The sequence below is a fragment of the Arachis hypogaea genome, chromosome 20 (genome assembly GCF_003086295.3).
Source record: "Arachis hypogaea cultivar Tifrunner chromosome 20, arahy.Tifrunner.gnm2.J5K5, whole genome shotgun sequence".
NCBI classification, from domain to species: Eukaryota; Viridiplantae; Streptophyta; class Magnoliopsida; order Fabales; family Fabaceae; genus Arachis; species Arachis hypogaea.
In genome coordinates, this window is record NC_092055.1 from 128599590 (window position 1) to 128613834 (window position 14245).

Sequence of the window (14245 nt, forward strand, 5' to 3'; positions counted from 1 at the left end):
TTTGTCACAAAAAAAATGAAGTATAAATCTAATAGTATTTTTTATTGAAAATACTACATGTACATTTTTTTTAACTAAATCTAACTAAATTAAACAATAAAATTTAGATGAATAAATAAATAAAAATAATGAAAATAAATTTTATAAATATTAAGCCAATTTAATTAACAGAAACACTTGTCCCTATAAAATAACACATCCTTATTTTGTTTATAAATTTCCTTCAGTTTTGAAGATCTGTTTGCTGAATTTATGTTAAATAATTTTCAAAGTGAAATTTCTGAAATAACCCGAAGTACCTTAACCGCAGTTAGCCATCTACCCTGAATCTCGACTCTCGTCTCTCGCTGTTTCCATCTCCATATTCCATTCTCTCATCTCACCATCGCTTGGCGTTGCCCTCCTCCCTACACACTCGCAGCCTCTCTCACTCTCAATCTCTGCCTCCCAACTCGTCTCTCCCTCTATCCCTCATGCGTCGTCTTGCCGGTGTTGTCTTATTCCTTCGCCGGTGTCCTTTGCTTCTGCGCCACCATCATCCACTAGGTGGTATTTTAAATTCCGTTAATTTCAATGTTAAATTGTTAAATTATGTTGTTAATTATTGTAAAATTCTATTGACCTGTTAAATTAAGTGTTAAATTGTATTTTTTTATAACCATTTGAGTTTCTTCGAATTTCAGGTAATGGAGCTCGTTAATAGGATAGTTGAAAGCGTAAGAAAAGCTTGGAACAACAATATGGTTTGTCTTGCTGCTTCGTTCATGGTGTTGGTTGGTAGATCTTTCCATTAGCAAAAAACCAATTGAGGCTATGAAAACTGAGAAAGCATCTCTTATCAAATCAAATAAAGATATTAAAAGGACTCTTTGGAATTGGAAGAGAAGCGGCAGAAGCCACGAGTGACGATGCCCTCGTACCGCTGCATAAGCTTAAGGCCATCTACAACAAAATCCCACGCCGATAATTTACTTGCTAACTCTTCTTTTAGAAGCAAAGTAGCCAATTACAAAATAAAATTATAATAAATAATTTATTAGGACGATAATAATTTGTCATATTGTAAATTAATTAAAAAATAAAAATTTTAAATTGTTTGTACTCAAATAGCAAATATAGTACAGTTGATGTATTAATAAATTTATGCATTAATTTATTAATATAGTATAATTGATGTATTATTGTATGGAAAAATTTTTAAATATATTAATATATCGATATTTTAATTATTTTAATTATTAATCTTAATTATAAAATATATATTATATATAATCAAGATCATCGGTATACTTAAAAACTTTTTTATTGTATGTGCAAACTTAATAGCTTTGTACTCAAATAGCAAATAAAATAGAAATAAACATGTACTAGATCTATCTCAATAAAGACATGTATATTATGCCAATGAATAATAGCTCAAATGGGATAATCTCTCCATATTCATCTAAGAAGTTGCGGGTTCGAGTCTTCATATCTTTGGAAAAAAAAAAAGACATGTATATTATGATAACATCATATATTTAAAATTTTAGAAATAATATTATTTTCATTCAAAATGTAGTAATATAAATAAGGACAAAGATCTTATTATATTGAAAAAATATCTAAAGTACACTAAATTAGATTTGGTAATCCTAACCTAATACCTATCAATAGGCTGATCTACTAAAATTAAATAATAATATTAAATTAATGAGGAGGATAATAAATAAGTTTGTCTAAATATTACCTAATCTTAAATAGAAAGTATAACCTATCAACATTACTACATAGTATTGAGCTCTTTAATCGAATCCTCCTTGATATTACTTGTTATACTTGTATTTGTTGGGTTGAAAGAATTGATAATCCTAATAAAGTCTTACTGTAATAATAAAAAAATTAAAATATTATCGTTTCATTCAAGACTATTGTCTTATGATAGTATTTATTATTTAATATTTTAAATATTTAAATTGTAATAATAAAGTTCTTTACTCAAACTTTATTCATAATCCTAATTTTATTATATTTATTATTTAATATTTAATTTTTATCATTTTTTATAATAAAATATTTAAAATTTATTAATTTTAATATTTTTAAATTAAAAATTAATTAATTATTTTTTTAGTAATTAGATATCAAATTTATAAGTATCATAATATACACTATAAAATAAATAATTAAAACTAATATAATTTTAATAAAAACTAATTATTATCAATAATATTATACAACAATTTTTCCTTGAATTTTGTATACACCAAGAACTAAGTTCTGAATTTATACGTTAAATCAAGTCCTCCGTCTAGGTTGACTTGAAATTTTAACAAGAATGTCAATTAAATATTAAGTTGCGTCCAGAAATCTATAATTTTGTTATCTCCTATTCACATGCAATTATTATTATTATTATTATTATTATTATTATTATTATTATTATTATTATTATACATGTATGTTTCATGTATGCAACAAAAAAGAAAAATAGATAATTAGTTACATAATTATTTGATTTTAAATTTAATTAAAATTTATGTTATTATATATTTTGAAAATAGATCTGATACGGCAGTTACAAATTCGACGTCATAACTCGACATTATATACCGTAACTCGGCACTTTATGTTATAACTCAGCGTTATTTACTACTTGTATAATTGGCGTGGCTCATTAAGCCAGGTGTCGCTCTCACGTTAATTTGAAATAAAATAATGAAGAAGTAGATTGCTAAAGGTAAAGCTTATTCTCTCTGTTTCTGCGCTGCTCCTTCTCTCTCCCTTTTAAGTTTCTCACTCTCTGTCTCTCCTCCTTCCTTCATCGTCTCGGTGTATCAATCTCTCTATGGATTTCCTTCTTCCTAGTAAAAGCCAACAGAACCGGCTGCTTCAAACCCTAAACCCTGCCCCCTTTTCCATTCTCACTCTCAGGCACAGAACACATCGAAAGCCCAAACCCAACCCGCAAAATTCTAGGGTTTGTGTTTGCGGTTCCATAATGTCTCAGAACGGGAAGCTCATCCCCAATCTCGACCAGCATAGCACCAAGCTCCTCAACCTCACTGTTCTTCAGCGCATCGATCCCTTCGTCGAGGAAATCCTCATCACCGCTGCACACGTCACCTTCTACGAGTTCAACATCGACCTCTCCCAATGGGTTCGTTCCTTTATAATCTCCTTCCCTTCATCGATTCCATTCTCTATCTCTCTCTCTCTCTAACGCTTTCTCTCTCTTCTTTCTGCGATTACCGTTTGCAGAACCGCAAGGACGTCGAGGCATCCTTCTTCGTTGTCAAAAGGTCTACTTTTTGTTCCTTTTCCTTCATCATATCGCAACAATTCATGAATTCGACGATCTGATTGCTTTTTGTTTGATTTTTTTAGGAACACACAACTGCGATTTCAGTTTATTGTGATGAACCGTTGCTTCCATGAATCTTTTCCGTTATTGCACTCTGATTCACTCACCAGAACAGGTTAGATATCGGATGCTTCGTCATCGTGTTTTTTTGGATTTCTTTGATTTTGTTTTAAATAAATGTTAATTACTATTATGTATATTGTGATTTGTTGGTATATGAAAATATATAATAGATTAATTGAGTATCCAGCTGGATTCTGATCTGAGATTGCATCGCAGTTAGGAAAACAGAAATGAGTTCAGAACGTCTACAAGAAAATTAAGTTAAATAATTTTTCTTCTTGTTTATATTTATATAAATTACATTTAATTTGTTCTTTTTTTATGGTTTAATAATGTTTTTTTTTTTTTTGAGATAATGCATATTTTAGAACGAGTAAAATGAGAAGAACCGGTTGATTGTAGAAAGAGAAAAAGCTTTTGGCTTTTTTTGAAGTTAAAGATTGGTTTCTGATATATATTTAGTGGTTCTAATATTTTATATGCTAAAGTTTTTGCTTCTTTTATGGGTTGTTATATTAATATAATACGTTGGAATGAGGATTTTTGAATGTCTTTCAAAATTTACAAGCTTTTGTGAGATTAATTATTTTGTTTTAAACTGCTATATTTTTTATGTAAATAAATTTTCATGATTTTTGTTGTTAAGTTGTATGTGATTATGACAATGTTATCCTCCACTTATGTTGATATTTGGATGTCAATTAACTTTTTTTATAATATGATTTCTTCGTCGATAAAGATGTATAAGAGAGCGATTGAGGTTGTTGTTGGTTTCGGTTTTCAAATTGCAATACAGTTTTACTGCATATGGAAATGTGGTCAGAAAATTTTCAAGAAAGTTAAGGTAAAAAATTTTTCCTTTGACCTCTTTGTGTATAAACTGTGATAAATTGTGATATCTTTGTGTATGGAGTTTATATTTCATTTTCAAATAATCCATTGAGTTTGTTGGATGTCTGAACTTCTTTGATTAATATTTTTGGATGAAATTTACTTTTATTGTCACATTGGACCTGTAAAACGTGTATTTTTAAGATGGTATCTGATAGATAAAATTTTTAACTTTAATAAAAAATCAGATATTTATTTTTTTAGTGATGATACTAAATAATTTTTTAATCTTTGGATTACTGATCCCATATTCCTTAATTTTGACTCTTATATTTCTCAATCTTAAAAGATATAATTTATGCACTTGAATGATAAAATTCTTTTGTTTTAAAAAGTGAAAAACCCTATAAAATTTGATATGGTTCAATTTCAACTGTTGGCTTCCTCATTTGCTTTAGATTGGAGCTATTTATCTCTTATATTTCTCATTTTTCCACCATTTGGTTCGCACTGGAACTCTTAACTTTTATTTTTTTAACTCTTAAATGATTAATTTTTATGCATTTATATTTAAAAAACTTCTGTACTAAAAAATAGAAAATTCTATAAAAATCAATCCAATGCACTTTCTTTCTATTGAATCTGTAACTACCAAATATCTCTTGTTTGCCTTTTCATATTCTCCTTTTATATTAGTTACTTTTTTATTATTTCATTCGTTATATTATTACTAAATGCCATTTAACAAGTTCTGATCTTCTTTTGCCACAGTCATTGACTAATCCTTGGCATGTTTATGCATTTACTAAATGCCATTTTTTTAGAGTTCTCTTTTTAGGGATAAAAAAATGAAAAATAAAAAATAAGCATTATCTTATGGCATATGTAAATTTTTACTCTAATATAACTTTATTAAGATATTATTACAGTTTTGTTGCACTTTATCCACTTGGATGTGTTTATAAATAGATTCAGTTTCTCTTGGTTTAATCACAGCTGTCTAAGTTCTTTCTACTTTCTTGGTGTTGTTAATTTAAAAAGTTTGTTAGTGTTTTAGCAATTGTTAGTTTACTAATTCTCTTTGTCCCTTAACTTAGACGAGAACAGACATACCAAAAATGAAAACATATTATTCTTTCAAGTAAAAAAATTATTACCTTGAATTTCAGTTGCCTAATAATTTTTTTTATAAGCAATGATGTCATCTTTTATTATTTCATTCACTATTATCATTATAAACTTTTATTGTACTAATGGTGAAGAATTCCATGAAGTGTATAAAGTGAAATATAAATTTGCATTCTATCTACTTTAAACTCTTTACAGGTTACTGTTATATTTATTTGAGTAAATACCCTTTTCGGCCCCTGTCCTTTTTGAAAATTGACTACACGCCCCCTAACCTTTATAAAATACCAAATCGGCCCCTATCCATATACTCCGTGATACCAATTAGCCCTTCCGTTGGTTTCTCCGTTCAAAGTCGTCGAAAAATGTTGAGGTGTAACGTGTTTCCCGTGATGTGGCTTTGGATCATCATACATGGAATGCTTTGTGGGCATTTGGACAAATAAGCCCTTGCATACTCAGCAAAGTGGCGTCGTTTTGAAAAGAAGCCCTTTTGCATATTTAGGGTGAAATCTCATTCTTCCTCATTTCTGAACCTTAACACTAGTGCCTCAAGCATGAGCGAGCTAGAGCAATCTTCAACCTCTAACACACGCCGTGTCTGGAGGAAGACTATGGTGGGTTCGTGTAGCAATGCAAGTGAGGGTAAGAAGGCCAAGTTCCAGCACCCTAAATGCAAGTGTGGCACGTATGCAATCATGCAAGAGTCTGGGATAGCCAAGAACCCAGGCAGAATCTTCCTGGGTTGTTCCAACTATCGCGTAAGTGTGCATCCATCTTCCGTTTATGTAATCAATTTCTTCTGTTGTTTAACAAGTTCTATTCCCTATAATGGCGATTGCAGTCGGAGCAACGTCACTGCAACTATTTTGTTTGGCTGGACGAACTGATTGCTAACCGTTTATCCTATGAAGATGACAATTATGTTCAAGGAAGAATGATGTTGCTGGAGAATAGATTGGAGCAACTGGAATTCATGATTGAGGATGAATTTGAAGGAAAATAAAAAAAATGTAGTAATACCCATGGTGTATTAGTTATGCTGGGAATGTTAATGCTGTTAACAGCAATTGTGTTTGTAGTGTTTTAGGGTATATTGTGATGCTGTAAGTTATTCATGGACAAGGTTAAAAGTTGGGTTAATTTGCTCTGTAATTGCAGATTCTATATGAATTGAATGTGAATCTTTTTTTGTAAGAATGTAAAGCCTGAACCCATGATAAGTCTGCACAATGTTATATAAGCTAAAAGCATAATGTTTATATTCATACTACTAAGCACAAAGGCTATTACATATTCAGCCAAAAACATCAGCACATGTTTGAATTCACAAAACAAAGCACATGTTCCAGTAGTATTAAGTGTATTACTTCTTATAACTTGACAACAAAATATTCATAACTATAACTACGATTATGTCATTTCTGAAGTCTTGGTGGCCTAAATCCATATGTTGGCTTGAATCTGTGGGGTGCATTTAGGCCTGGTGTGGGGATAAACGTATAGGGAGTTGTGGCAGTCCCTGAGCGAGTTGTGCTCTCCAATGAATGTCTTGATTTGAAAACTTAGACTCTGACTATTATGAGAGCAAAACACCAGCCATGGACATCCCTCCTCAGCACACCTTGCTCTAATCCTCTTGGGCTCATTCTTCAAATACATTAGCTCTTTACCCTCATATACAAATTAGTCCTTAAGTGCTTGCTTGAACATTGCCATGGTCTCAAAGTGTTGTCCAACCTGAAACTGAACCTCACCATACTCTGCATCCTCATTGAAGTCAGGATATCTTGCCTTATGCTCCTCATCTGAACTGGATATCGGAGAATTAAATGCCTCAGACTCATGTTGATATGGCTTATCTAGGTCTGAGTCCAATTCCTCAGCCACTGGATCTGAATTGGGCTTATCCCTTGCCTCATCATTTGGGTCAACCTCAGCTGGCCCATTACCTTGATCTCCACTAGGCCCACTGTTTGGCACATTGTCTGCTTCTTGTTGGGATAGAACATACTTTCTTTTTCTTCTAACATACCTTTTTGCCTTCTTCTTCTTAGTCCTAGGAGACATGTCCTTATCATCAAATCTACCAGGTGGCACATTCTTCTTCTGTTTAGGTGTCTGTTGTCTAACACCACTCTTCTTCTTAGTACACTTTTGTCCAGCATCCATTGCCTCTTTCATCCTCACACTAGGCTGCTTCTTCCTCACACTCTTCCTCTGTACATTAACTTCCTCATCACTACTACTTCTATCAGATTCGAATCCAGGTGGAGGGGGTTTGTAGGGTTCGTCTTTAGTTGTCTCATATCCGTCATCGGAAGAAGACGAATATACCTCAACAACATCTGGCCCATAAACTGGTTGACTAACATCATGCTCAAAATAAATAACCAGCAAATCCGACTCCACATTCTCCATTTTTTTATCACACATTTCATTGATTTCCTTGTCTCCTTTAAGAACATGTAATCCAAACTCTAAATCAGGGGCACTGCCATCATACCAATACAACTGTTTGTAGCTTGTATACCCTAAACCCTTGAACATTTCCTCCAAATCCTTGAAATTAACATAATCTATGTCTAAAGGAGGAAATGTCTCAACACTTCCGTCGTGGTAGTATAATACACCATCTTCATCCCGTTCAAACCAACCCCCATGATGAAAAACAGGAACTATTTCATATGACATCTATTAGAACAACAATGTGCAATAATTAGAACTTAATTAACTACTTCCATCAGCCCTCAATCATTATCAGAATAACATTTTAGAACATGCATGGGATGATCACTAATCCAAATCATAATCAACATAAACCACATTCTGCAAATAAAAATTTGGAGCAATACAAGCTAACGAAGCTGCAAGATCAGATAGCGACACTAACCTTAGTAGCGCTGTAAGTTCCTCCGTCTGCAGCACCGTCAACACCTCCCTGATGGAAGTCTCTGTCAGCTTGCTTGGAGGGAAACGTTTCATTCTCTTAGGGTTTCTTCGTAATTTTGAGTAGAGAACGAGGGTGATGTATGCTAACTAAAGTGTGCACAAGGGGGAGAATGGGATTTCACCCTGAACGAGCAAAAGGATGCCAAGCAAAACGACGTAGCTTTGCTGAGTGTGCAGGTGCTTATTTGTCCAAATGCCCACAGAGCATTCCACGTATGATGATCCAAAGCCACGTCACGGGAAGCACGTTACACCTCAGCGTTTTCCGATGACTTTGAATGGAGAAACCAACGGAAGGGCTAATTGATATCACAGAGTATATGGATAGGGGCCGATTTGGTATTTTATAAAGGTTAGGGGGCGTGTAGTCAATTTTCAAAAAGGACAGGGGCCAGAAAGAGTATTTACTCTTTTTATTTTAAAGTGATGTGAAATATAACTTCTTATAAATGTTTTCTTGCAAGTTATTCGTACATTGTCATTTGCTTCCAATCTAAGTGGTAGAAAAAATATTAAATACCTAGTTTAAACGTTTAAAAAGTTTATTTATAAGCCTAAAAAAAACACGTTGCCTTTGGATAAAAATTTATAATTTTCTTCTATATTCAGTTCACTTATCTTGAGTATACTTTGTACTTACTAATTAATAAGGGACATCAAAGTTTAATTTTTAAAAGTTTAATACCCTTTTTGAACTAGCAACTTGAACAATAATAAATATAAAAATATTATTTATACACTAAAATCAGTCACTATATACATAAATAAATGTAACTAAATTTTAATATGTATTTTATACTAACAACTAATTTTAATAACTAATTTTAATATATACTTGACATAATTATAATAAATATTCATGTTAGTTATCTTAAAAATTTAAACGCAAAACTAAACAAGATCGCAACAAATAATGTTTCACACCATAAAAACCTAATTTCCAATATAAAACTAACATCAATATTATTGCTAATCAAATATTCTTAAAATATAGAAATAACAATTATTTGTATGGCTGCCTTTCAGCATTTGCTCAAATTCACAATCGTTTCTATTTATATCGCCAATATATCCCTTCTATTGTGAAACAATCCCTCAATGTTTGCTTCATTGTTCTAGAATTAAAAAAATATGATCTGAGAGTTATTTTTGTGATTGTCTTTTTTTTTTTCAAAATTTTGACGATTTTTGGACATAGTAGACAACTAGACTGCGTTTGTTTATAGAGACAGGACACTAAGATAGAGACACTGAGACACAAAATCGTGTTTGGCAGAGAAAATATGGACAGAGACAATGTGTCCAGAGACACTGAATTAGTGTATTTTGTGTCTATCCTGACAAGAAGGACACGGAGACACTAACAAGGGACACAACTTATTTTTTATTTTTCTTTCATTATTCTTGTTAATTTTTTATAATTATATTTTTTATTGTTATATTTTTCATCTCAAATTTTTTGAATGAAAAAAAAAAGAATAAATTGAATTTTCATAATTTGTTCTAGTTTATCACCAAACAGAATACAAGAACACAAAATTTTGTGTCTCTGTCCATCAGTGTCTTGTCCTGTCCTGTTCTCAGTGTCTTGTCCTGTTCTGTTCTTAAAAGCAAACGCAGCCCTACAGTCACGGAGATGCTTAACCCATTAAGAAATGTTGACCGCACTATAAGAAAATAGAACATTTGTAACAAAAATTTTATGTCAAATTTAAAATTGTTACAAAAAGATGATTTTTTGTTACAGTAATTGATGATTTTTATAGAATAATAATATTTTGCAACAACAATACAAGTTGTTATAAAACATGTAAATATTTATAGAATAATAATATGTTACGAACCAGTGTTTTGTTACAAAATTTTATAATATTTTGTAACAAAATATCTTTTTGTTTAAAAAATTTCAAATTTTTGTAAGAAAAAAGTAATTTATCACAAAATTCAATATTGTTTGTAACAAGTTATTTGTTTGTCACAAAATGTAAGTATTTTTTGTAACTAAAAAAATTATTTCAAAATGTTAAAATATTTAAGAGTAAAAAAATTATTTATATAATTTTTTCAGGATAATTTTATTTTGTTTCAAAAATTTAAATTTTTTAAATATTGTTTGTATTCATGAATTTTTAAAATTGTAGATATTATGTTATATTCTTTTAAAAAATTAATTTATAATTTTATTAATAATCAAATTTTAAATGTTAACTAAAAATTAATTTGTGAAACTTAAAAAAATTTAATTGAATTATTAAACATAAATAACAATGGTTAAATGTAAAAGGTAAAGTAAAATAGTAAAAACCTAACTCCCCCACCTTCCTTCCTCTCTCTACGATCTCTGCGCCTCCACTCCACGAAAAAATGGAGCTCCTGCTGCAAGACGAAGCACTGGAGTAGCCTCCCTTGAATGCCTCGTCTCCGCCTCGCTTTCATACTCCTCTGTCGTCATCTCCTGCGCGTCGTCATGTCGTGTGCATCATTGTCTAGTGTTCGCCAGCATCTCCTGTGCGTTGTGTCGTCGTAGTCTTCGTCTCCTTTACGTCGGCATCGGTTTCTGCATCGTCAGTGTTTGTGGTCGCCGTTCCTACTTGTCTGCTCCTCTGCTCGTCCTGCGTCGTCCTCTGCCTCTGCCTCTGTTAGTCTGGTTCATCTCGGCCGTTCTTCTTTTGCTGCCGGTCTGGTCTGATTTATGGTCTGCTGAAGGTAAATGTATGTTATTTGAATATTGTTTCCTATATTGTTCTTTGATAATCTAATTTTTTTATACTGAATTGAGTTGATTTTATCCATTATTCTCACACTTATGCATATAAATTGCATGTTTTACATTTTCCTCCCTAATTCTATGCTTTGATTGAAAACATGCTTCTTTGGCCTTAAATTACTAATTTTTAATCTTCTCTTATTACCATTCGATGTCGTGATATGTGTGTTAAGTTATTTCATGTTTTCCAAGGTAGGAATGGCTTAGAGGATGGAAAGGAAGCATGCAAAAGTGGAAGGAACACAAGAAATTGAAGTTTGGAGAAGCTGGCAGCAACGCGCACGCGTGGACCAAGCGTATGCGTGATCAGCACATCAGGCACAATGACCCGTACGCGTGGGCGACGCGTATGCGTGATAGAGCGTCACATGCTGCAATTTGCAGAAAATGCTGGGGGCAATTTCTGGGCTCCTTTTTACCCAGTTTCTGGCCCAAAAACACTTATTAGAGGCTACAGAGTGGAGCTGGAAGGAGGAATCATTCTTTCGCATTAGTTAGGTTTTAGATGTAGTTTTCTAGAAAGAGAGACTCTCTCCTCTCTCTAGGTTTTAGGGTTCTTAGGTTTAGATCTTCTCAATTTCAGATTTCTATTATACTTTAATTTAGCTCTCTTCTACTTTTATTTGTCCTAGTACCTTAGTTTATCTTCTCTTGTTGATTTATTTGTTCTCCAATTTAGTTCATGAACTCTTCATGTTCGATTCAATTTCATTTTTAATGCAATTTGAAGTTTTCCATGGTTATTGCTTCTTTCTTCATTTGTTGTTATTGATTCCTTGCAATTGGTTGTTTATATTTTATTATCTCTTATTAATTTTCTATGTTTTTATTTTATGCTCACCAAGTGTTTGATAAAATATTTGGTTGGATTTTAAATTAGTTTTTTACGTTCTTAACTTGGATTGATTGTTTGGAGACTCTTGAGTTATCAAACTCTTTTGTTAATTGGTGATTAAAAGTTGCTACTTGACTTAAGCTTCACTAACTCTAATCTTTGATTAGGACTTGTGAACTCAAGTTGAATTGCTCACTTGACTTACCTTCAATTATTAGAGGTTAACTAAGTGAGAACAAAGGCAATTACCATCACAAGTAACTATGATAATGGGGATAGGAATTCCAATTATCAATCCTTGCTATGACTTTTCTTAGTTGTTAATTATTTTCTTGTTGTTTACATTTATTGTCTCTTATTTCAAAAACCCAAAAATACATTTTCCCATAACCAATAATAACTACACTTTCTCCTCTAAAGTTCGTGTCAAGTTATTTGGATCGTGTTCCGTTGCATCAAACAAAGTTGCTCCATCGGTCTCCGCTACTGTTGGAAGAGCTGCCACTGCCGCTCCCTCTATCGTCGAAGCTGTGTCTCTCCTCCGTCATCCAGGTAGGTCATCCTCATCCCTCTCCCTATTCCATTATGTTTTCATTTTTTAATAAAAAACCCTAACCCCTTTTTTTCCCTAATCCCTTTTTTGAACCACCTTTCAGGTCCACCTCTGCCTCTGGTTCTTCTGCCCGTAGCTGTTTCATTGCTCCATTCAGGTAAATTCTTTGTTGCTCCTTCCACAATATTTATCATCTTGCAACTGTTTCGTAATTCAGATAACATTCATTGTAGAATGTTAAAGGATTTTGGATTGGAAAGGTTATCTATTTTAGTGCTTGGGTATTTAGACAATAATTGTTCTTAAATTTATACAAGTGATAGTACTAGTACTGTTACTATTTCAATATTTGATGCAAGTTATTTGTTAGAATATGAGTTTCAATGGCCTTAATGTTAATTTTATGTTGTGGTTAGTTTGCACTATGCTTGTGGTTTACTTTGTTATTTCTTTGGTTTGTCCATGGAACATATTCTAATATTGCAATGGATCCGGAGTGCATTACATACTGTATTATCAAGTGTCATACGTTGAAGCAAAAATGATAAGAGCATTGAGTTGGTTGAAAATAATCATAGGTTGATTTGACTATCAAATACTAATACTAGGGCAAGACCAATTATTTTCTACAGTCTTCATTTTCCTCACAAATGTCACAATTTTTCAGATTCTTGCTAAAAAATTTACAAAAAACAAGTACATGTTTTATGCTGTACAAGAGTGCTACGAGCCATTGAAGTATGTTTTTGATATTCTTGTTGTGAGAACTCTGGAGAAAAGGTAAAATATGGACTATCTTTCTGAGACAAGCTCCCAACTTCAAGCACTGTTATATGCAATCTTATTTAGCACTTAGTGGATTTCCTTGTTTTCCTCTAATTCTAAGTTCTAAAAAAATCGTATGCTTGTTGATGCAGTTGTTATTTAGTTTATTTTGGATTATATGTGATATACTTGGTGAAATTGAAAAACGTATCCAAGAATCATGTCTTCTCAATTCAACTTGAAAGTTTTACCAGATCTGCAAGCTAAGGTTATTGAGCTAGCGGAACTTCTGGTAATTGATTTCTTGACTAAACCATGCCACGAAATTTATGTTAATGAATTCAAATGATCAATAACTAAGTTCTAATAACTTCTGTATGGAATTTGATAAGATGGACGGAGATAAAGACCATTAGTACAAAGAGATGGATGGAGATAACTTTTTAAGCAACATTACCTTGAGTTAACCATCATATGATTTGACATCGGCACAAGATGAGCACAATCAATGTAACATTGGTGATCGAGTTAGTAACAACTTTCAACTTACCCATCTAATTTGCAGTCCTTGTTTATTTCTTAAAATATTGACTTAGTTATTAGTAGTGTCTTTGTAGCTTGAGATTCTAGTATTTAACGTTAGACATGGTTTATGATAGAATATTATGATGGCATTTGATCTATATAGCTAATCTCTCTTAGTGGAATAAGGCATGGTAGTTGTATTATTCTTATTAATTGATGGTTAAATCTTAATATACCCTCTAGATTTTTCTGAGTTAATTAGTTGATTGTTATTATTTGTATGATTTATTATTGAGGCCATTAAATATTTTATTGACTTATTATTCATTGTTGTCAATTTTCTACATTTGTTATTATCTGAGTTAATTAGTGTTGTATTTTCTGATTTATTAGTTTAGAAATTATTGAATTTAAATATTTAAAATTATATATTAGTTTTTAAACAAATTCTTTTAAAATTTAAAATTTAATTTTACCGTCGAA

At 31.9% G+C, this 14245-nt stretch overlaps 1 long non-coding RNA gene across 1 annotated transcript; it reads left to right on the forward strand.

The window, feature by feature from the left end:
* Positions 1–241: 241 nt before the first annotated feature.
* LOC140182578 (uncharacterized) lies at positions 242–1229 on the forward strand. Its single transcript, XR_011878467.1, has 2 exons — positions 242–546; positions 684–1229. It is a non-coding gene; the product is annotated as an uncharacterized lncRNA (long non-coding RNA).
* The last annotated feature ends 13016 nt before the right edge of the window (positions 1230–14245 follow it).